Source organism: Microtus ochrogaster, unplaced genomic scaffold, assembly GCF_000317375.1.
Source record: "Microtus ochrogaster isolate Prairie Vole_2 unplaced genomic scaffold, MicOch1.0 UNK26, whole genome shotgun sequence".
Lineage (NCBI taxonomy): Eukaryota > Metazoa > Chordata > Mammalia > Rodentia > Cricetidae > Microtus > Microtus ochrogaster.
The window spans coordinates 459,339-482,189 of record NW_004949124.1 but is presented as its reverse complement, the minus strand read 5'-3'; the positions used below and the strand labels follow the sequence as shown (position 1 = coordinate 482,189).

Below are 22,851 nucleotides of genomic sequence, written 5' to 3'. Positions count from 1 at the left end.
GGAAGTAGAAGCAGGAGGATTGCCAGTTGAGTTACACAGTGAGATCCTGTTTCAGAACCTAACAAATTCAGGCAGTATTTTGAAGCCCCACCCCACCCCCACAAAAGTATGGCACAGTGAATATTTTAGTGGTTTTGTGAATCTCAAATGGTTAGACAAACATTGTTTATTTTCAAAACAGCTCAAGATTCACTGTAAACAGTCTGTTTAGTGGCGTCGGTTGCTGCTGTAGAAAGCCATTTTCAGCCCTTTACAAATCAGCAAGACCATCTGTCACTGGTGCAGGATTTAACAAGCAGAACCCAACCCAACCCAACCCAACCCATTTTAGGGCTTTCTTTGACAGGGGCTTGACTTTTGCATGGTCAGAGTTCTGTCTTTTCTTGACTTGGTGTTGGTGCTTCGCCAGGCACTGGTGTTGGGAGGTTTGATGGGCACAAGTTGAGGTGAGGCCTCTTTCTTTGTTAATTTGCTCAGAGCCTCTTTGTGCGGCGACTAATCCTTCCTAATTATCTTTCTAGGAAGGATGCTCTAACTCTAGCAGGAAGACGACATGGACATTGTGTGGTCAGGACACATTAAAGGAAGTTATCAGGGAGGGAGAGGGGGCAGTCCCTGCCCCGCCCCTCTTTGGGAAGCTTTTTTCTCTTTCTTTCTGCCTTTCTTGGATTTCTTTGGCCTCTGTTTATCTCCCGGCTTAGCTGAGGTATTTTGAAGGAGAAAAGCCCCTTTTCTAAAGAACACATTGCCATATAATTAGGGGGACTTTTCACAACTTAATGTTTTAAAAGGTGGCCTGTGACCCACAGTAATTAGGAAATTTAGTGTGCATGAGTATTTTCTGTGAAATTCTTCCTACTCCTGGATTAATTTTCTCTACTGGCTGAGGTGGTAAATTTTATGGGAATGTACTACCGACACCTGTATGTCAGATTATTTCAGATCTTCGATATTTTAAACAGAACCAGTGTGGTCCCTGAAAAAAAAATCAAGCTTCAGTAAATCAAATAAATGAAGTTTTAATGGTTTTGCATATTTTTTGAGATGTCAGAATAACTTTAATATGTGTTTTTAGATTTTCTTTTCAGTGAGATTGAATATTTCATATTTGAGTATAAGAGAATTTATTAGAGTGTAGGAGAATTTATTGAGTGAATAGTCTGCTAATATTCTTTATAGTGTTCTGTTATCTATTTTTTATTTGTAATTGCTCTTTTCATATTAAAGAACCTTTAGTCCTACATTTCAAGAATTCCTCAAGGGGTTCAATGGGAAGACTTTTATTGAATTTCTTGTCTTCAAATTTGGAAGAAGCTTTTCTTTTTGCCCTGTGCTTTAAAAAAACCCCTATTTGCCCATGAAGACATAAATGCAGTTGGTTACTCATATGTGATTTATTTCAGAATTCTTCTATCTTATTAGAGACTTACTGGTTTACATAGAAATAAATCTTTTTTCTTAGATTAAATTGTGTGTGTGTGTGTGTGTGTGTGCGTGTGTGCGTGCAGGTGTGCATGTGTACGTGTGAAGGTCAGAGACAACTCTAGAGAATCAGTTCTCACCTTCCACCTGGTTGAAGCATCTGTCTCTTGTGTCTGATGCTTTGTAGACTTGGGGGCCATTCTCCTGTGTGTGCCTCCTGTCTCATAGTAGGAGTGCTGAGTTTATATTGGAAGCCACTACAGCTAGCTACTGGGTTCCAGTTACTGAGCGGAGGTGGCCAGGCAGGTGCACCTCGTGCTTCTGTGGACCCATCTCACCAGCCACACACACCTGAGTGTTTATCCAAGTCTAGATGATTGTCATTCATTTATAATTGATTGCCTTGTTTTGGTTCATCACGGTGAAGATAGACTCTCGCTGACCTCCACAATACAGATTCTTCAACATTTCCTTATTTATTTACCTTTGTTATTGTTTTTTTGAGGCCGGCTTTGTCCTTGTAGCCCTGACTGTCCTGAAACTCACTCTGTAGACCAGGCTGACCTTGAACTCAGAGTTCTACTTGCCTCTGCCTCCTGTGTGCTGGTATTAAAGGTGTACACCACCACTGCCTTGCCGGATTTTCAATTTTTAAAAGTTGATTCATTCATTCTACCAGGAAGCATTTGTTGAGCGTCAGTCACATGCCAGGTATTGGTTTAGGCACATCAGTTGAAGACAAGATAGTATGTTTGAACAATAGTGATGACCATAGGGCAGTACGCATTAGTTGCTGACTTGAGTAGGCACCGGTTACAAATCTAATATGGAACGAGGAAAGGGGAGATCAGTGGGGACTAGAGGATTAGAGTTAAGAAGATTGACCGGAATCTGCAGGATTAGGTGACCTAAGGAAGAGGCAGGGCTTTAAGTAGACAACAATATCCAAATGTATAGGTATGAGTGTGCTGTTTCCATAGCACTATTGGGAGACCACTCTATTTAGAAAGAATTGAAAATCAGTAGCACACAAGGTTGGGTGGGGAGACCCACGTTTGGGATGTCCTTGATAGTCTGACAGAGGAGTCAGAGTAGGGTGTAGAGAAGTAGGAAAAGGCCCACAGCAGCCATTAGGGAAATACAAGAGTCACTTGTGCGTTGCCTCATCATGGAGGGCAGAAGGCCTAGCTTGATGGTGGGCACATTTCAGGGAGGGATGATGGGTGGGCCTGCTTTATAGCCAACTGCAACTTCTTGAGAAAAAGAATTCAGTTTGCTGATAAAGGAAACAGCTTCTGGGTCCAGGTTAAGAAGTATGTGTTACCTGTTTATACTTCAGGGTTAAAAAATTATGTACAGAGCGATATTAATCTGTCTCTAGAATGTTTAATGGATGGGGAGGTAGAGCTTGTCTAAATGCTTCCTTTTCTTGACTCCACTCTAGCCCCAGACTCAAATTCACCAATCAGAAACAAAACCAGATTTAATCTTCTTCTCTGTTGATTTGCTATCCATCCTCAAATCACTCTGGATAACAAGTCCTCATGCTATGTAGGAAGATCAAGGTGTTTATTCCTGGTTCTCCAGATGTTCATTGGGCTTTGATCTTTGACCTTTTCTGCTCTTTGACTGCATAGCTTTTGCCTTAAAGGATTCATGTTCTCTCTGCCCCTTACTACATAAATCTCTGTGTGTTCTCATGTTAAGCATTCCGGTATTCTTCCTCATATGGGGGACACAGTCCTGGCTTACACTTGTCATGATAGACATCATGAAATAATTCCCAATTCTCTGAACTGGAAATGAGCCCCTTGTCCCTGCCCTACACTTCTATAATAATCTATTTGTTGATTGTATCTATTCTTTTTAGTCAATACTTAAAATAGTTAAATATAAACATATGAAACAGATTGCCTGTTTATTTTGTGACATTTATTTTTAAGTAATATGTTTTTTTTTGTTTCAGATATGGCATGTATTTGTTTAATCATCTGTTAAAGTCTGAATTGCCAAGAAAGTTTTTATGATTTGCTCTGGGGGCCACTCAGTCCAGGTGATAGAAATAACACTATTGCCTCAAAATTGGAAACACTTTCTAAACCTAGTGGAAAAAGCACTGTTTCTTAAAAACAAGAACGAAAGCCCCACATATCTTCATGTTCAAAGTAGTGTAAGATATTCATAAAAAAAATAAAGAGATACTTAAGCTTGCAGCTATTTCTTCTGAATTGAAATCTTTCCTTCTGGAAGGAGCCTCATTAAGGCTCAGGAAATAAATGAAACTTACAAGACTTAGGAAGTAAGCATAATGGACAAATCTCAGGAAGTTCCTGAAGCTTAGGAGAATCACAAGCCCCCTCCTCAAGGATAGTAAGTAGTAACAGTTGCTAGGGAGGGAAATGGCCAAATTGCCTGCAGGTATAAATTGTTCTCTTGTTGGTGTGGGCTTTCTGATGATATGGTTGCCTTTGAGCTATCCACACCTCTGTAACAAACTCATCGATTCACTAACCTAGCCTAGGAGGGAATTACTTCTTTGGCATTTTGATAGTGCCTTGTTGAGGGTGGAAAGAAATTTGTTCATGCTTCTCGAGGAAGTCTCAGAGCATGACTTTGTTAGGAAGTCTTTGACTAAAACAAACAAACAAATAAACCAAAACCAAAACAGAATAATTGGGGATTTCACATATTTCATTATTTCATATGTGCCAGGTGCTATGATAACAGCTAATGTAAATATTCTTTCATTTCAACAAAAAAGAATACCTGGGATTCATTTTTTCTTTTTGTTGTATTATTTCTAGAGACGTTTAATGAAAATAAATACAGCTGTATTTTTAATTTTCAACTTTTATTTTTATGTGCACGAGTGTTTTGCTTGCATGTCCATATGTCCTGATGCCAGTTGAGTCTGGAAGAGAATGCTGGAGCTACAGATAGTTGCAAATTGCCATGTTGATAGTATGAACATAATCCGGGCCTTCAGCAAATATAAAAATTGCTCATACCTCTGAATCGTCCCTCTGGCCCTTAGAGCTATATTTTTAAAGGAAAAAAAAATGCATCTAATGCAGTGTATGCCTTTTAATAAAGCCACATATTTTTCATGCTCAGCCAAGATCTAGCTCTGGTGTTGATGGTCCCGGGATCCATAAGCAAGTGATTTACTGAACTCTTCTCTGTGTGTACCAGGTTCTGTTTCAAATCATAGGTTCATAAAATGTAACCAACATTAGCCTTACAAACGGATTGCTTCTAGATGCCTTAGTGTGGCCAGTATGGGCAGTGAGGTGAGAGATTGGGAGAATTTTCTGCTGATCAGAAACGCTGCAATAGTAGCGCAGAAATTAATAGCCCCTGAGGATTCCTGCAAAGGGACTGTGAGGAGGTGTGCTGCTCTTTCCTGGGAATAGCAGCCTCAACTGACAGCCACTGAGCTGGCCTCTTTTTGTATGGAGACACTGCCTCTAGTGTTGAGGAAAGCAATACCCACCAGGAAACAGAACAAGATTACGGTGTTGTCTTGAATGTGAGCTGGTTTTGGCCGTCCGCTGTATAATAGATCCAGATGAACAAATTACTTCTTATCACTTTGGCTCTATTCTGCACATAGGCAAGCTCAGCCTGTGGTGTGCCTCAGAGGCCCCAGACTTACAGATGCCGTGTAATAAACTAGTTTTTCACAAGTCTTTCAAGGGGCTGCTGGCCTCTTCTTGGTCCAGAGCTCTGAGGGCCTAGAATGCATGTGGTGTCTATAATCGCTAAACTTGATGGCTTGTAGCTCACTCTCAGGCATTTCCTCCCTCCCCCGTCAGATGTATTCTTTATTCTTTTGGATTGTTATTGAGGTCCTGATCTCATGGAATCATGCATGTATAGAGTTAGAAGACAGACAATATTTGATAGTTGGTTGCTTTGTTTTTAAGGCTAAAGTTCATTAAGTTCTCAGATTGTCCGTGAATCAGTGAAAACAGGAGTTGATACTGGATCCGTCAAGAGCCCCTGAAAACACTAGTGGGTGTTAGTGAGGTTAAGATAGCTGACAACTGAAATGTTTAAATGGAATCTTAGAATGTTGGTAGAATTATCGAGAGCTTTGTTTTCCTTTTCGGTCAGCTGGACCAGTACTGAGGGTTCTTTATGTGAATGCATATAAACTATTTATAAACTTGCATAGTGCAGTTATGCTTTAGTGTTTGGAGTTTAAAGTCTGCGTGGCTCCAAAACTGGATGTAGTTATTCCCTATCATGTTAGAACGATGACAAGCCATGGGAGCACAGGACAATGCTGGCGCATTTTCAAAGGCATTCCTCCCCTGTCTGGATACTGTAATAAACACAAATGCAGTTCCTTCAGTTTTATTAGACACACAATGTGTGTCGCAGTTTGGAAGAGCTGTGTGTTTTTTAATTCCTTTCCGTTTCTTTCTCTCTTCCTCCTCCTCCTTTTTTTTCCCTCTTTCTTTTTGAGGCACTCTAGTTCTGGCTGATTATGTACAGTCCTGAAAATAGTATCTGGTAAAAACAGAATATAGGTTTGACATTTTCCTTTAGAAGAAAAAAAAAGTAGCAGTTTTGGATGCCTAGGCAATATGTGGACACCCGTGGCAGTGGGCTTGTGAAGGAGCTTTCATTTAAGAAACGGGAGTGTAATCTGCACACGGACGATTTTGCTGTTGGGCAGCAGGTGGCAAGCTTTGCTTTTCAGTGTTCCTTAATCTGATTTTTTTATACCGCCGGATGCCAAGATTCGAAGAGGGTGGTTTGAGTCCATTGGAAGATGTCATTTCTTGGCAGCGCAGCCTTGAACCTCCTCCTTCACACACTGGGGGTAATTGCCTTCCTTTGGATCCCGTGGCCGACCTTCGGGTCGCCTTGATGCAGATGGGAAGGAGGGATTAATTCATGTGAGAGTGATGCTTTATTCTCTTGTGATTTTAGCAAATGTTACTGATAGAGGAAATAAATCAGAAACAAATGAGCTTAAGGCAGGCCCCACGTGATTTATATGGATTTGGTTGTGTCATTTTCATTTAATAATAAGAGTGTGTGTTGTTTTTGCTTTGAATGAAAAAAAAAACCGATCACTTCTAACTAGCTAAGTGCCTTGCTGTGGAAGTGAGATGAAAGCAGGTCTGAACTGAGTTCTAGGAAAGTATTTAAAATCAGAGAAGAAGAATACACTTTAAGATCAGAATGGCAAGTCGGCTCGCTTATGTTCGACTATGTGTTTATTTCGAATTTGAATGCAAGGAGCTGAGGGCCTTGGACAAGCTCCTTGCATGCATTTCTTGCACAATTGCCTTGCCACTGAGCTACACCCCGTGCGCTGTGATTTGGATTCTGAGTCAGAAAAGAGTGTGGGCTTGGAGAGGATGGGTATGAAGAGGAAGGCACTAAATGCTTCTCTAGTCCATTTGTTTGTACTTTTCTATATTACAAGTCACATGTAGATTCTTTTATGCATTATGAAGAATTGAAAATGGTGAACAGAAGCCCTGATCACTGTAAGGGTTTATGAGTCTCTCAGGGGTCACCATCAGCTCTGCACATAATTATCTTTTTTTTTTTTTTCTGGTGTTTTAAGACAAGGTTTCTCTGTAGCTTTGGAGCCTGTCCTGGAACTAGCTTTTGTAAGGCAGGCTGACCTCAGACTCACAGAGATCCACCTGCCTCTGCCTCCCAAGTGCTGGGGTTAAAGGCTTGCGCCACCACTGCCTGGCTAATGGCTCAATTATCTTTCCTCGGCCTTTTGTTAAAATTGAGTTCACCTGGGTTATATTTTGCATTCATTTGTTTTGTATATGTTCTTGGCTATTTTTCCTCATGTTTTGGCTCTGCATTTTAATTTTTCTTGTTCAAGCTTACATTATCCACAGGCAGATGCATAGCATATAAGGCTGGCAGTGAATACCATGCTCTTGTAGCTGCTTCCTAAGGAAGACCCTGAAACGCTGGTCACTTCCTCAGAGGCCTGCTAGGGAACCCTTCGTGCTCTCCTGGAAGGAATTTCTGCCGCTCATTGCCCGCCTCATAGATGCTGAGGCTTTTAGAACATTGCTCTACCATGTTTTGCTACCCAGCTCTTGGCTTTTAACCAACTAGAATCCTCCTCCTCAGGTAGCTGGAGTTCAGGTTCCCAGCTTTTCTCCTGCTCTCGAGCTATTGTTATCTCTTATGAAAGATGTCTAGGTTGTTTCCAGGGTCTGACCATTGACCGCATGGTTACGGAGAACATTTTTGCACAAATCTTATAGTATTTTTTTTTCTGCAAAAAGTTTTTATATGTCTCCAAAGCTGCAGAGAAACCTGTCTTGAAAAACCAATAAAAAAAGTTATAAATGTTTCCCTTTCCCCTATGTTAAGGATTTGTCTTGCTTCATGAGACTTGTATTTTAGATGCCCATCTTCTTGACGTAATGCCCCTCTTGTAGTGATTTCTTACCAACCATATTGCCAAGTTCTTTGGCTCTGATAGTGACGTTAACTCCATCATCATCATAAGTAATGGTTATTTTTTCTTCTCTTGTTGCTGTAACCCTTTTTGTTTTTCACTTTCATGCCTGGGAAATTGATTCTTGAGTGACGTGCCTTCCATTTCCACATGGGTTGCCTGGTGTCTCAGCACTATTGAGTGAATGGTGATTCCCTCCCAGGCCATACGGTTTTACTATTCATGTGCTCATGTTTCAAGTGTGTTTGGGTCTCTTCCTGGATCCTTTATTCTGTTTTTCTCTCTATCCTTGGGCCTTACTGGCTATCCCATTGTGCCCCTATATATGTCACAATCTGGGTAGGAAAGCCATCACTTTGATCCTTCTATATCAGCATTTCTTTAGAATTGGACAACCAGCTTGCCAGGCTTTTATTTTGAAAGAAAACCTAGTTGTAGTTTTGATTGAGGTTGCATTAAGTCAATCTCCCTCCCCCATACAGTGTTGAGGCAAATATATATAATTTGATATTGACTCCTTCTGCCTGTAAATGCACTCTGCCCCTGTGTTTATTTTGGTTTTCTTTAGTATATTTCAGTGCATTTAAATAATTTCTTCATCAAGGTCTTTATGTATCCGTTGTGAGAGCTATTGACCCGCATTTCCTGGCTGTAGTCACACATGGCATCTTTCCTAAACTGTCACTTTCAAGCTGTTCTTTCTTGGGGAAATGAGATCCTATCTTTTCCTTAGGTGGAAGCTTTGACAAATGAACTCACTAACTCCAGGGTACTGTGTATTCTTCTAGGTTTTTTTGTGGAGAATTAAGCCATGTGCTATGATGAAAAGAATTCTTTATTCTAGTCTACAGCTGTCGCTTTCTTTTAATTAATTAATTAATTAATTAATTAGTTTTTCAAGACAGGGTTTCTCTGTGTCACTCTGGCTGTCCTGGAACTCACTCTGTAGGCCAGGCTGATCCACCTGTCTCTTCCTCTGGAGTGCTGAGATTAAAGACATGAGCCACCACTACCGGGCTGGTTGTTCCTTTTAAGTGGGGGCTCTCTTGGGCTTTTATCACTGAGAGCTCCGTCTGCTGGAAACCTCAGCAGATTACTGCCCTTTATCAAGTTGAATGAGCCTTCTAGTGTGAGCCTGAGAGCATCTGCTGCAGATGTTGAATCTGGCAATTTGACACGCTGGTTTGATCACAGTGTTTCCTTTCATCTTTGGTGTGGTGAATTATATTAGTAGCTTTGCCAGTGTTGGAACACTTGTATATTTCTATCATAAAGCTCACTTGGCCCCGTGTTTTCTTTTTTTAATCTTTCACTGAATTTAATTTGGTTTATACGTGTGAGTGACACTTGTATATAATTCTCCTTTCTTGTGCTGGTCAAATTTTTTTAATTAAAAAAATATGGTCAATTTTTTTTTTAATTTAAAAAAATTAGGGGCTGGAGAGATGGCTCCATTGTTAAGAGTGCTTGCTGTTCTTTCAGAGGGCCTGGGTTTAATTCACAACAGCCATGTGGTGGCTCACAACTGTCTGTAACTCCAGTTCTAGGGGACCCAGTACCGTCTTCTGGTCTCACGGGCACCTGGAACACATGTGGTGCACATATAAGCATGTAGTCAAATGCTCATAGCCAGGAGAATATTATTTTTTAAAATAGCATCTCCCTGTATAGCATTGGTTAGTCTGACATTTGCTGGGCAGTCCAAGGTGGGTTTGAACTGGTAGCAATCCTCCGAGCTCAGCCTTCTAACTACTCTTTCTTATAGTATGTTGACATGATTTTGGCATTTAATATTTGCTTAACAGTGTGAACTAGGGAATTTTTTCTCATTAAAATTTGTGTGTGTGTGTGTGTGTGTGTGTGTGTGTGTGTGTGATATTGAATATTTTGTAGAACTTGCTTGTAAACCAGGCATTTTTATTTCCACTTAAAATTTTGTATTTAAAACTCCTTTCCCTCTCTTCCCCTTCTTTCTGTCCCTTTCTTCTCTCCTCCATTGTGGATAGCAGCGTTTCCACCTCTCATTTCATTCCTCACTCAAACTACACTGAGTTGTACTTTTTATTCTCTTGTTGATTGCCTCAAGAATTTTACCATATATTATTTAAAATATTGAAGGCAGCGTATTTTCACTCCAAGACCTGATGAAGGTCTTAGGACCCTTGGATTACGATGGTGCCTGCACAGGTCTGTGCAGTTCTTTCCCAGTGGTCTGAAGAACGCTATCTTCCCATGTAGGCACTCCATCACTACCGTATGTCATCTGCTCATGTGATTTCCCACATGTCACTTGGCCCACCAGCCATCCTCACTTGCATTTTAGACATTCTTTCTGGGGACAGTTGGTCTTAAATTGCCGCTTTCTGAAATTCCTGTGGTAAGGGTCTTTCAGATGCGCTTTATTCAAGTTTTCAGAATGCACAATTGGAGCTTGACTGTCGTAATTTTCAAGAACATTTTTCATTTTTCAAAGTGATAGTCCCGTGTCCTTTCTTTTACTCTTTGGTTGACATGTAAACTTGCCCTCCTTCTAGGTGTGAGAAAGCCGATGCCAGTCCAATTCTTGTCCCCCTGAGGTGACTCACCTCCTATTTGACTAGAACATATTCATCTTGGTTGAGATGAGCTGGGATTTTGATGCATTTTGCTTTTGGAAAATTCTCAGTTACTTTTTTTCTTCTTGGAATATGACTTCTTAGTTCTTTCTGTTTGAAGGGTGTTTGGATACCTACTGGGGCTTCTTACCTTGATCCCACTAACTTATCATGAGATGGTGTCTCACATAGTCCTGGCTAGCCTTGAACTTTTACTGTATAGCCAAGAATGACCTTGAATTTCTTTTTTACATGCATTTTTATTTAAATTGATTTTATGTGCATTGGTATGAAGATGTCAGATCTCCTGGAACTGGAGTTACAGATAGTTGTGGGCCATGTGGGTTCTGGGAATTGAGTCCAGGTCCTCTAGAAGAGCAGCCAGGGCTGTTAACCACTGAGCCATCTCTCCAGTCCCTGACCCTGAATTTCTGACCCCCCCCCCTCTGTCTCCACTTTCCATGGCTGGGATTGCAGGCATGCACCACCACATGGGGTTCTTGTGATCTGGAGACAGTACCCAGGCCTTGGTACACGGTAGACAAGCACTCTATGACTGAGCCAAATCCCAGCCCTCTCGATGTTTTTAGCTCATGCTTCCTTCTTCCTCACGTGTGCTACATTTCGGGTATTTCCATTTTACCAATTCTCCATTCAAGCCTGTTATCACAGATGCCCTCCTTTGGGGTGCCTATGATAAGTAGTACTTGTGTTTTGTATCTGTTCTGTTCTTTTCCAGACCATACTCTATAATAGTCTCTATGAGTCATGCATTCAGTGTCTACTTACGCATATTAAAAGGATGCACGCTGCAGCCTACGCCTACAGCAGCCCTCTAACTCGCAGATGTTGACAGACTGACCATATTGTGCTGTTTGATTTTTCTGCTGGCGCCGGCTTATTTCTTACTCATTTTTGAGCTTTGATCGTAAGTGTCCATTGGACTCTCAACTCTAGAACTCCTTAACGTGTAGATTTAAGTTAGAGTCCTCCAGTATTTGTGCCCTAGTGAGCTTCTCGGCTGGGTTTTCTGTGCCCCGAGGATCCATTTCAATACGGAGTTGGGCTGGTTGTTTTCTTCACTCAGATAAATTTAGTTGGATGGACCTGTAGTCAGGAGTTTCCACTTGAGAATTCTGTTGTTTGTTCTCATGGTCACTCAAATCCCAGACAGAGGCGAGAACAGCTCCCGAGCTCTCCTCTTGTGGGATGGTGTGTTTTCTGGGTCAGGTCACTTGCTGAGAATCTCATGTGGCAGTCTTGCATTCAATACATCATCGCCGTGGTCTCCAGCTCTGTCCCAGGGCCTCAGGTAGCACACAGTAACCCACAGCCTGGGAGTCCAGAGGCAGATGAAGCTCCAGGGAGAACTGTTTCACAGCTGGTGCTGTATGATCCCCACTCTCTGGTTGCATTCCGTCTCCCACGGGATCCAGCTCTCCTGCCAGCTCGACATGAGATGGTTTGTCCTGGGAAACTTTCTTTGAACATCGAATCATCTGTGGTGGTTAAGGAGCATAGTTATTACGAAGAGCTGTATTTCCGAGGAACAGACAATATTTGAAAAATGGAATGTAAAGTTTCTTATTCTGCGTGGAATTCACATCATGGTTGAGTATCTCTAGACTGGTTTTTCTGGGGGGGGCATGCTTAGACATTCCCTCATCTCGTACAATGTTAGGAACCTTATGAAAATGTCCCGGGGAAGGGGTCGTTCAGCCAAGTGGTGAGATAGTCTAGGAAACCCCTGGATGCCCTGAGACACTTCTCTTATGTCTGTCCTTAAGCGCCTACCTGAGGACACCCGTGGTCTGGGCTGTGCCTGTATTTTCTGCATTGTCGTTTTGTTTCCAGTCTGGTCTCCTGATTCTTCATTTTTCTCATTTGAGTCTTTTGGGAAGTCTCTAGCTCTCCTCAGCCTGTGTTTCTGGGGTACCTGTGAGTGTGCTCTGAGGCTAAATTAGCCTTTGTGTGCTGTAACTGTGCTGTTCTCGGTAGATGTTCCATGAGAGAACAAGAAAAGGAAAAACAGACAGCTAATACCTCCACTGTGGTGGCCTTGGACGGGCAAAGATGTCATTGCTCTGAAAAGAGAGAGCTGACTGATATAGACAAAAGACCCGCGTCTCTGTATTCTCCAACTATAGATACTTGTGAATTTATCTTGGTAAATGGAAATAGTATTGTATCCCTTTGGAGGGTTTGTACATATGCATGTGGTGTGTGTGTGTGTGTGTGTGTGTGTGTGTGTGTGTGTGTCTGTGTCTTGCTGCTGGTGGAGGGCAGGCTTCTGTTGAACCTAGTATTTGTTAATTTGGCAAGAGTAGGCCATCAACAAGCTCCGTGGATCCACCTGTCTCTTCCACCTCAGTGCCAGACATTCAGTCATATACCATTGCACTGACTTTTTATTTGGTTTTAGAGACGTGAACTCATGTTTACCTGGTAAACACTTTACCAATGAGCCGTCTCCTGTGCCCCTGGAGGGTGTTTCTTTCCTCTTCAGTTGGGCTTGCAATTTTTTTTTTTCAAGACAGGGTTTCTCTGTAACTATGGAGCCTGTCCTGGAACTAGCTCTTGTAGATCAGGCTGGCCTCAAACTCACAGAGATCCGCCTGCCTCTGCCTCCTGAGTTCTGGGGTTAAAGGTGTGCACCACTGCCACTGGCTGAGCTTACAATTTTTAATGTTCTATTTTGAGCTCACCCCTTTGTAATGTATTGCCAGATATATTAGGACACCAAGTATAACATCTTTTGTAGCCAAAATTGAAATCAAGTAATTTTGGCTGACCAGTTCTAATCTAAGACTTGTCAAAATCATTGAGAAATTACATGTTTCTCAATGGAGAGGATGATGATAACATAATCATAGGTAATTAAGTTGAGGCAGCGAATGAAATTGGTTTTTTTTTTAGCGTTGTATTATTTCATTTTTAGAAGTCTGAGCTGGAATTTGATAACCATTGGTTTTAGGTCATGATGATGGGTTTGGAAAGCAAGTCCTTGTCCAAAGTTGATAATGGCCCCCTTAAAGCTGAGGTTTCAGATGATGAAAGCCGAGTATTGGGAATGGCTTAGATTAAGGCTAAAAGCAAGATGAGGAGACCGAGCAGGTGTAGAAAGTGTGAGTGTGGGGGAAAGTTAAGGAGATGTCAGATGAGGGGGCTCTCATGGGGCAGGTTTTGGGGTTCAGAGTAATGAATGAAGCCTGTCTGAGCAGGGATGGGTAGGTATCCTATCCCTGAAGTTATCTGAAGGACCACGGGATTTGCTATCCTGGATGCTGGTTTTGGAGGCAATCATGAGTTAATGAGAGAGGTTCACAGGGAACTGCCCTGTTAGAGGGGATTCACGGGGTCCATGTGGACCCAGGTGTTTGGAACAGGACCAACAGTGCTGGGTGCTCCAGGTCTGGAAAGGGCTAGATTCTAACACATGTCATTAGATTTGTTTCGCTACCAAGGTGCTCACAGTTCAGTTGAAGGTATCCATACACACACAGGATAATATTTCATCAAAGTTAAGGTAATGAAATGTTACGGGTGGTCTGGGAGATACAAAAAGAGTAATATATCTTCCATCCCATAAAAAACAAGTTCATTCCAGGAACTTTTGTCTTTTGGATTGCCTACTATCTACTGCATCTCAAGCCTTACTCTCCTCAGTTCACCCTGCCACCAGCCAGACATGGTGTTCTCTTTACTTCCTTCCATCAAGTGTGCCTTCAATTATGAGGCAAATTAAATTTGAGTCCCTCCTGAACTTTTCAAAATAGCCAACAGTTACTGGGCCATACACAATGTGGAAAAAATGTCAGGCATTTTACATGCCCCACCGTGAACATGATGATGGTCACATGATCAAAGCGCGAATGTAGAGCCATCAGGGCAGAGCTGGACACCGGGCTGGGTAGCCTGATGTCATGGAGGGCGTTCCTTTAGCGATGGAGTTGGACCGTAGGAGCGTGTCAGGTGATAATGTTACATAGCCACTGAGAATGGCATGTCTTCGCCATCTCTTGTGGAAGATAATTGGCCAGAGTAACTCTGTGGTGGACCAATCAGATGACTGAAAGTGTCATTGCCATCCGCCATCATTATCATCCCATAGGAGGTCAGGAAACCTATTTCCAAAAGTAGATTACCTACCACAGTGTCAGCTCATGAGTAAGGGTAAAATGTCAGACCCAGCCTGTTGCGCTCCAAAGAACTGCAGGGCGTTTCTTGACGACCACATCACAGGGAGAGGAGTTACTCACGGACTCTTGGGTTACTCAGCATTTCCTCTGGATTGGCTTCCTCTAGCTTATTAGTTCCATAAATACATAGGCTACACCAGGGAAGTATCCATTTTGTTATATATTCTGGAAACTCTGTGCTAAGCTGTGTGCAGGGAGATAAACAGACAATTAGGGCAGAAGAAGGGCCTTGGAGGAGTCTACTGGAAGTGCCGGTCTCCACCTCTTTCCTTATACAGATAATTATAAAATTATAATGTAACGTGATTAAAAAACTAGTGCATTGACTTGCAGAGGCCCAATGGCTCCTGGTTGTGCTAAAGGTGTTTAACTATAAGATGCTGCATAACTGTTTTCTACTGTGATTGTGCGTGTTGCATTCTCAACCGTCAATGTATTCCAGGTGTTCCACATCCTTGTCAACACTTAGTATTGTCTTTTTTTAATTTATGCCACTCTAATTGATGTGTAAGTCACCACTTTGTATAGCTCATTGTGATATCAATGTGAAGTTTTCTAACCTATCATTTTAGATGCTGGCTAGCTATCCATATGTCTTCTTTGCGGCTGTATTTGTTACTAAAATCTTTTTTCCCATACATTTAATTGGACCATATAATTTTTGTTGATATGATTGACTTTTTTTTCTCTCACCCAGCAATTGGATAATGGCTTTATTTTTTAGGGGTGAGGAAACACACACAGAGAAAGACCCTCCACAAAGCAGAGAGGGACTCAGGAATCTGAATCCTAGCTCTTTTTTGAGGGCAAGACATTTTAAAAGTCTTCAAAGGTCTTCCTCTTCTAATTTAGAGTTGTTCAGTTTTATGACAGACAGGATTGCTGACTGGCCCACAATTGTTCTGTAAACAAATCCTGGTCTGGCCTTAAACTTGATGGGTATTTTCCCCCTTCAATATGATTTTTAACTGAACTTCCTATTCAGGAACTTTTTAAACTGGGCCTTTGCACATTTGACAGTTGACAAAGTGATGTGAAGGAGGTGCTGTAGAGTGGTTGTCATGGAGATTTGGTTGGCCTTTGGTACCAACTAAGATGTGAGCTGTGGGGTCAGGCTCTCTGTGTGTGTTTGCCCACAATGCCAGGATGAAACAGGACTAAGACCAGGAAGATGAATAAGAACCAGAGCACAGAGGGGAGACTTGGAGCATCAGTCCCCAAAGGAGAGCGGGGCTTCTGTAGGTTGTCCGTGGAAGCTGGATGAGCTAAAAATGCTAACACTGATGAATTAAGGAATTGGACAACAACAAGAAGTCTGAAAATGGTCAGACTTCAGAGAGTTTCTGCCCTCAGACCAGAGCTGGACGAGGCTAGACAGGCAGTGGTAGAGGAGGTTCCATGACGAAAGGAGACATGGTGGCCGGAACGCTCACCCCTGGGAGAGGAGGTCCGGTTTACTTTGTAACTCTAGAAAGATACACGCAGGTATTGGTAATTTTAGGAAGGGCCAGCATACCTCATTTCCACCTAGTGGTTATATCAATGTACTAGTAAGCTGATTTTTTTTATTATTCTTTTAAGTGACTAATTATGGAAGGCAAAAACATAAACAAACAAAAACAAAGAAATCCAGAACTGTTCTGGGAAGGAGGTCTGAAGAAAATTCAAGTGTGCCTTTCCTATCAACTGACTTGTAGGTTGTATACCGCTTGGGGAAAACAAACAAACCAAATTGGGGTTTATAGAGTTCTAGACTTTCTGACCCACTCGGACCCACTCTGTGTGGTTTTGTGTGTGCATGTTTTTATGAAGAATAGTTTCACAGTCGTTTCAGTTCTCAAAGTGGCCTGGAATCCCCAAACAGCTGTGAACCACTGTTCTGGAGAGTGTGGTTGGCACACTCACTCACACTCACACCCGCTCACTCCCACTCACGCTCACTGTGCAGCGACAGCGCAGCAGCCACCCCGTGTCCTAGCTTGAAAGCATGATAGCAGGACGTCCTGTGTCGGATGAAATTAGGTGTGTGTGAAGTTGTTGATTGAGCCCAGAGTCTTTTCAGTTCTTAAACAAGGAATTTTGATTCTCTTAATGTAGTTAATCTATAATATTTGGCCAGCGATAACTTTTTTTCATTTAGTAGAAAAACGCCGATAATGTATGTTCCTGATATCGTTGCCATAGTTATCAAAGCCCATGTTGTGTGTTAGAAAAGCAAAACAACAGAAGTTATAGGATTAGCCTAATGTTAATATACACACAGACTCTCATAATACACATATTAGAGAAGACAGAATAGTACAGATAGGATCGACAGAAGCCATGTGCCCAGAGTGTGAGTCCCGAGGACTGCAGTTAGAAGGACAGCATGTCACACAGGGATGCAGACTTTTGCTGTGGAGTGATGGGTAGTGTTGGACATGAAGGGGCGGAAATGACTTTTAGCTGGGAGGAAATACAATGGGACATTGGGCTGAGCATGCTCTGTCTACACGGAACGCTCCTGTGAGGAGCGGTGGACACGAGGCTGGGAAGGGACACAGGAAAGATGACATTTGAGAGGATTCATCTGGTGGGGGCGAAATTGTTTTTGTGAGAAGTAAACCACCTAGAAGATGAGCGAGTATTTAGGTAGCTTAAGCGGTCCTGTGGCCATGGAGGAGGAGGAAAGGAAGGAAAGTGTGGTGGGCAGTCGTGCAGAGGTGTGTGTGCGGGGAGAGTGGGTCAGTGAGTCAGGGAATCCTCTGACTCATAGACTTCATGCCTTCAGTAGGAATTTATGCTCATTTTTAGAATAAAGTTCTTTGGTTTGTTTCTCAAGACAGGGTTCACTGTGTAGCCCTGGTTGTTTTGGAACTCACTCTGTAGACCAGGCTGGCCTTGAACTCACAGAGATCTGCCTGCCTCTGCCTCTCGAGTGCTCGGATTAAAGGCACTGCCTGGATACAATAAAGTTTTAAAGACGTTTAAAATGAAGACATCTGAACCTTTTGTGAAATAGAGCTGTTCATGCAAAAAGACTTTGTTTTTACAAGTCTAAGAGATGCCCCAACTTAATGTACCAGACTTTGTTGACTCCCCATGGGAGCCCTTACCCATTGGGAGGAGGAGATGTGGGATGGTGGGGGAGGAGCGGTGGGAAGAGAACTATGGTTGTAATGTAAAATGAAATAGGAAAAGCATAAGGGATGGGGTCTGGAGAGATGGTCCAGCGGTCAGAGCACTTGCAGGTGTTGCAGAAGTCATGGGTTTGGTTCCTAGCACTCACATTGGCAGCCACAACTGCCTGTAACTCCAGTTTCAGGGCATTCAATGCCCTCTTTTTACTCAGTGGGTAACTGCACACATGTGACACACACAGATATACACAAGCACACACCGTTTAATAATAATAAATAAATCTTTACAACACAAGAGGTAGGGCTGGAGAGCTGACTCACTTGGTTAGGTGCTGCTGTGCAAGCATGAGGACATGAATTTGGGTCCCCAGCACCTATGCTAAAAGTTAGGCATGGCAGCGTGTATCTGTAATCCCATCTGGGAGACAGGGGTAGGTGGTCCCCTGGTACAACAGCTAGCCAATTAAGCCAAACTGGCAGGCTCCATGTTCAATAAGAGAATTTGTCTCATAAACTAAAATGGAGAATGACTTAATAAGACACTGGGTGTTGACCTCTGACCTCCTCACATGAACATGCACACACGCGTACACCACAAATACAAAATAAAAACAAGCTACAAGAGATGACTGGAGTAGGAGTTGCAGTGTTGTGGACATGGATGCTTCATAGACTCGTGTTGCAGTGCAAGGTCCAGATCTGTTAAGATCTTCATAAGAGCAAAGGGCAAATCTGGAACTCAGAAGCCGCAGAGGGTTTCTTGTAGTCTTGCTGGGAAACACGTCGGAACAGGTTTGGCCTTTTTTTTTGTTTTTGTTTGTTTGTTTTCTTTTTGTTTTTGTTTGTTTTTTTTTTTTTAATACAGGAGATGTGTGAACATAGCGGATCTCCTTTCTGTGTGTGTCATCAAAAACCTGGCCAGAAGAACAGAGCCAAGACCACAACACGGTTCTGTGAGTGCAGCAAAAACTCTTGCATTTTTGTTGCATGTTTGTTTTTCTTCCTGGAGAAGAACAATGCTTTTGTTTCTAACAGCAGAGGAACCCCAGTTCCCGTGGCAGAAGTGGTTATTGGAAGTGCCGAGCAGACATGCTAGCGCCTGCTAGTGTGCTCTCTGGTCTGGCGCTCACACCTGTGTGTGGAGACGTTCCGCTGGGATGCGAGAGAAAGGAGCAAAGGAACTGCTTTCTTTTGTCTAACATAGAAGTTAAACCTTAGACTTGACCAATAGCGTGTGGACTGGTACTAGTGCCTCGGGTGGTCCAAATACAGCGCTCAACATGTCCTGCTATGCGTGTGTGTGGTATTGTGTGCATTTGTGTGCATGCGTGTGTGCTGTGCTGTGGTGTGTATGTGTCTTTGTGTGTGTGTGGTGTAATGTGTGTGTTGTATATGATTTGTCATGTATATCTATGTGGTATGTGTATGTGGTATGTATGTGTGTGTGAGGGAGTATGAGGTGTGTGTGGGCTGTGTATTGGGGGGATGGGTCTGCCAATGTTTAGGAAGCTTTATCTCCTAATTAACTGGACTCACAGATGATAGGGTTTTAAAAAGTCACCCAATCTTACAGTGCTTAGGGAGAAGATAGAGAGCAATCCTCCTGGGCTTCTATTCCACAGATGTTAGCTAGAACATATGTCTTTATTGGTTGTTGGACATAAATTGAGTTGTTTTTTTTTTTGCAATAGAAAGTTGCTTCTAAGTAGCTGGCCCATTGCATTTGGTCCATGGCTATGAGCAGTCTTTTTGCTCTACAGATACCAAGTAAATGGCATTGAATCTCATCTGTCAAACTGGAGGATTGAACCATCAGTAAGGAAGGGATGTTACTGACTTCCATAGAATCATCTTTGAGTGATGACCTAAGATACGGCAGCAGATGTGTTAGGGACCGTGAGTGCGTAGCTTCTGTTCACTTCTATGTGTCTTTGCCAGATATCATGCAGGCAAGTCTAGACATTGAGCTAACTAATGATGTGCAACCAGCTCTGGACCAGACCTTTGAATGTGTTTATCATCAGGTAGTAAACCAAGGTCCAAAGAAGCAGGGAAGCTCGCTCCTTCACACTGCAGTGAGTGAGAGAGACTTACTTCCACTGAGAACAACAGGATCAATGAAATGAATTTATTTAAATTCATAATTTCATCTCTAGCTCAGTCTTCTAAATATCAATTTTATTATGCTTTGTAATATGTAAACATGTCCATAGGATGTAAAGGCAGTAGATCATACATATAATTTATAAATATATAAAAATGTATATGTGTACGTATATGTACCTTTAAACTCTAATTTTTTGGGCAAAAATAGCATATGATCAAAACCAGCCGAGGAGCATTTGTGTCCCGAAGGAAAGCAGTTTATAGAATCATCTGGTCTCTGAGGGCTTGAGGTACCTCTCTATTTCCTACATTAGAATGGGCTAGCAGTGATGGAAGAGGTGACCACAGTGCTGGCAGAGCTCCCGGCTTGGGAACTCTGCGCACATGAGTGTTGCTGGGGCAATCTCTGCTATAGTGATTCCTAAAGGGATGCAGGGCTGCATCCTGCGGGTGAGAGTGTGGCAGGCAGGCAGGGGCTCTGTAGGGCTTGCTCTGGTGTCTGTGTCTGTTAGCCAACATTTTTATCATGAGTTTTATCCTCATGGTGGCAATATTCAACAAAAGATAAGAGGAGCCACATAGGTAATTTTAGATTTTTGTTTTAAATGGTCATCGAAGAAGTAAAAAGCAAGCAACAACAACAACAAAACCCCAAAACAGGAAGAATTGTTTAATGAGTCATATCGAAGCCCATATACCCAGCAGAATATTATTATACCACATGATTTATATAAAGTAATGATGCAATACTTAATATTCCCGGGATGTAGTTTTTGTGTACAATGAGCATCTGGACTGGCTAGGTTTTTAGTGTTCACAATGACTTGTGCCTGGTGTGCACTGGGTTAGGATAGCTTTGGAATTCGCTTGGAAGCATTACAGCAAAGCTAGACAGAACTATGATTTGTCTAATCGGGTTTCTGGCTTTCTGGATGGCTCCGCACAGGGGCCCTGCTTATGGAGCGAGTGGTAGAGGAAGAGCAGCCTGGGTTTTAGAAGCATCCTTGGTCACTCCCTGCCAGGGCCACTTTGCTTTGTGTATTTATACTCTGCCTAACATGTGGCTTTACGAAATGACTCTGAAAAAAAAAAGAGATTAAAGTCAAAATCTCACCCAGTTAGTTTTTACACATGAAGCCATAAAATCCAAATGATGCCAAATCATCTGACCAAGGTCACCTTCATCAAGCAGACACTTTCCTACCTATACTTTAGCTGTACAGATTTTCCTTTCCTTTTAGAAAATCGAGTTCTGTGTGTATCTGAAGGCCATGTGATAGTTTTAACTGCCTTGAGCACTGGTGGTGCTCAGAATCCATGTAAGATGTGAATGATTCTTGGAAGGCTCCAAAGCCACAGAGAAACCCTGTCTCGAAAAATTAAAAAAAAAAAATGATTCTTGAAATCTATGAATTTTCTCCATGAAAGGAAGAAACATTCCTCTTTTCCTTTAGACATCCACTCAGAAGAAAAGAGAAACCTTCTGTGTAGACCACCATCAGGTACCTGTGAGCCCAGATTACTCGAATCTGCTACTGCTGGCCGTAAAAGTGCTGGTCTCAGGGAACTCCTGGCTTTGCTATCAGGAGGCATGGCTCAGTGCTCGGCTTTACTCTCTTTCCCCTGTCATTTGGACAGACCGTTGAATGTCATGGTTAAATTTGCTCAGTTAGGAAATGAGCATGCTCGTTGGTCATAGCCTGATAATGAAGCTGACTGAGTTAGGAAGGAAGCAGGTGATAGAAAATCATGGCAAAGTCGAGCTGCGGAAATGGCTCAGTGAGTTAAGTGTTTGCTGCTTAAGTGGAGGGATCCCCAGCACCAATGTAAGTATAGGGCACTTGGGAGGCAGAGACAGGGATTCCAGGAGTAAGCTGGCTAGCTAGGCTACATGGTTCAGCAACCCCCAGTTTCAAATGGAAGACCCTGTCTCAATCTTAAGGTGTAGACAAACTAAGGAAGACAACTGATGTCAACTTCTGGCTTCCACATATACACGTATGCACATTCACACATATATGTATGCCCACACACAAGTGAGTACTCATACATGCAAATACACCATATACACACACGCATACACAGAAACATACACTAAAAGGCAAAGCCTTTCCTTAATAAGTGAGAACTGACTTAGCTGTGGGAGACAGTGGATCAGACCCTTTCACTATTGTGGTGGTCCTGCCCCACCTGAGACTGAGAAATCCAAATCTAGAGATTCCCATAAAACATCCGTGTTGTCTCCTGAGCACCATCCTGTTGTATCTGGTGATGAGGACTGTCCTCTGCACTTCTTTTAGATTCCAGGTTGTGTGATGTATGAAAAGCTGGTATGGGCTTGCAGTATCGGCTTCCCGTGTGGTATGCAGAGGGTCCCAGGACCCCCATGTGTCGTGGTGGTGACTCATGATCAAAAGCTGCTTTATTTCTGCTTCCACACCTTGCTCAGCCTGCTAGGCTAACAACCATCTAAAGCCTAAAGGCCTATTACCTCCCCACAGGAAGTATGGAGCCCGGAGACATAGGAACACATTTTCATTTCCTTTCTAAATGAATACAATCTCTTTAAAAGTTTTATTTGAATACCGATCTGTGGTTTGCACGAGTTACTTGAATTTTAAACAGATGTGTGTGCAATGCTGGGCATCAGCTTGCATGTTTTCATCCAGTTTCATAGTTATTGGTTTTTAGGGTGCAGCTGGCTCTCGGGCTTGTGCCTTTATTGGGAAAGCTGGTGAGGGCTTCCATGTGCTTTTCTGTCCAGGCCATGACACTTTAACTAAACTCAGTGTCATTTTCTAAATGTCCAGGGGAGGGCTATGTCATTTGACCATTGCTATAGGAAATATAGGTCTCTCATGGCCTCAGATTTGCTAATTGCCAAGACCAACAGTGCATGGAATCTGGAAAACTGCAGGTCAAGAAGTATTTTCTGATGTGCTGGTCCTTGGAAAGTC

At 42.5% G+C, this 22,851-nt stretch overlaps 1 protein-coding gene across 1 annotated transcript in view; it reads left to right on the top strand.

Annotated features, from left to right (window-relative positions):
• Positions 1-22,851, top strand: part of Ltbp1 (latent transforming growth factor beta binding protein 1) — a 379,031-nt gene that overhangs the window by 77,948 nt on the left and 278,232 nt on the right. The gene's annotated exons all lie outside the window — the stretch shown is intronic.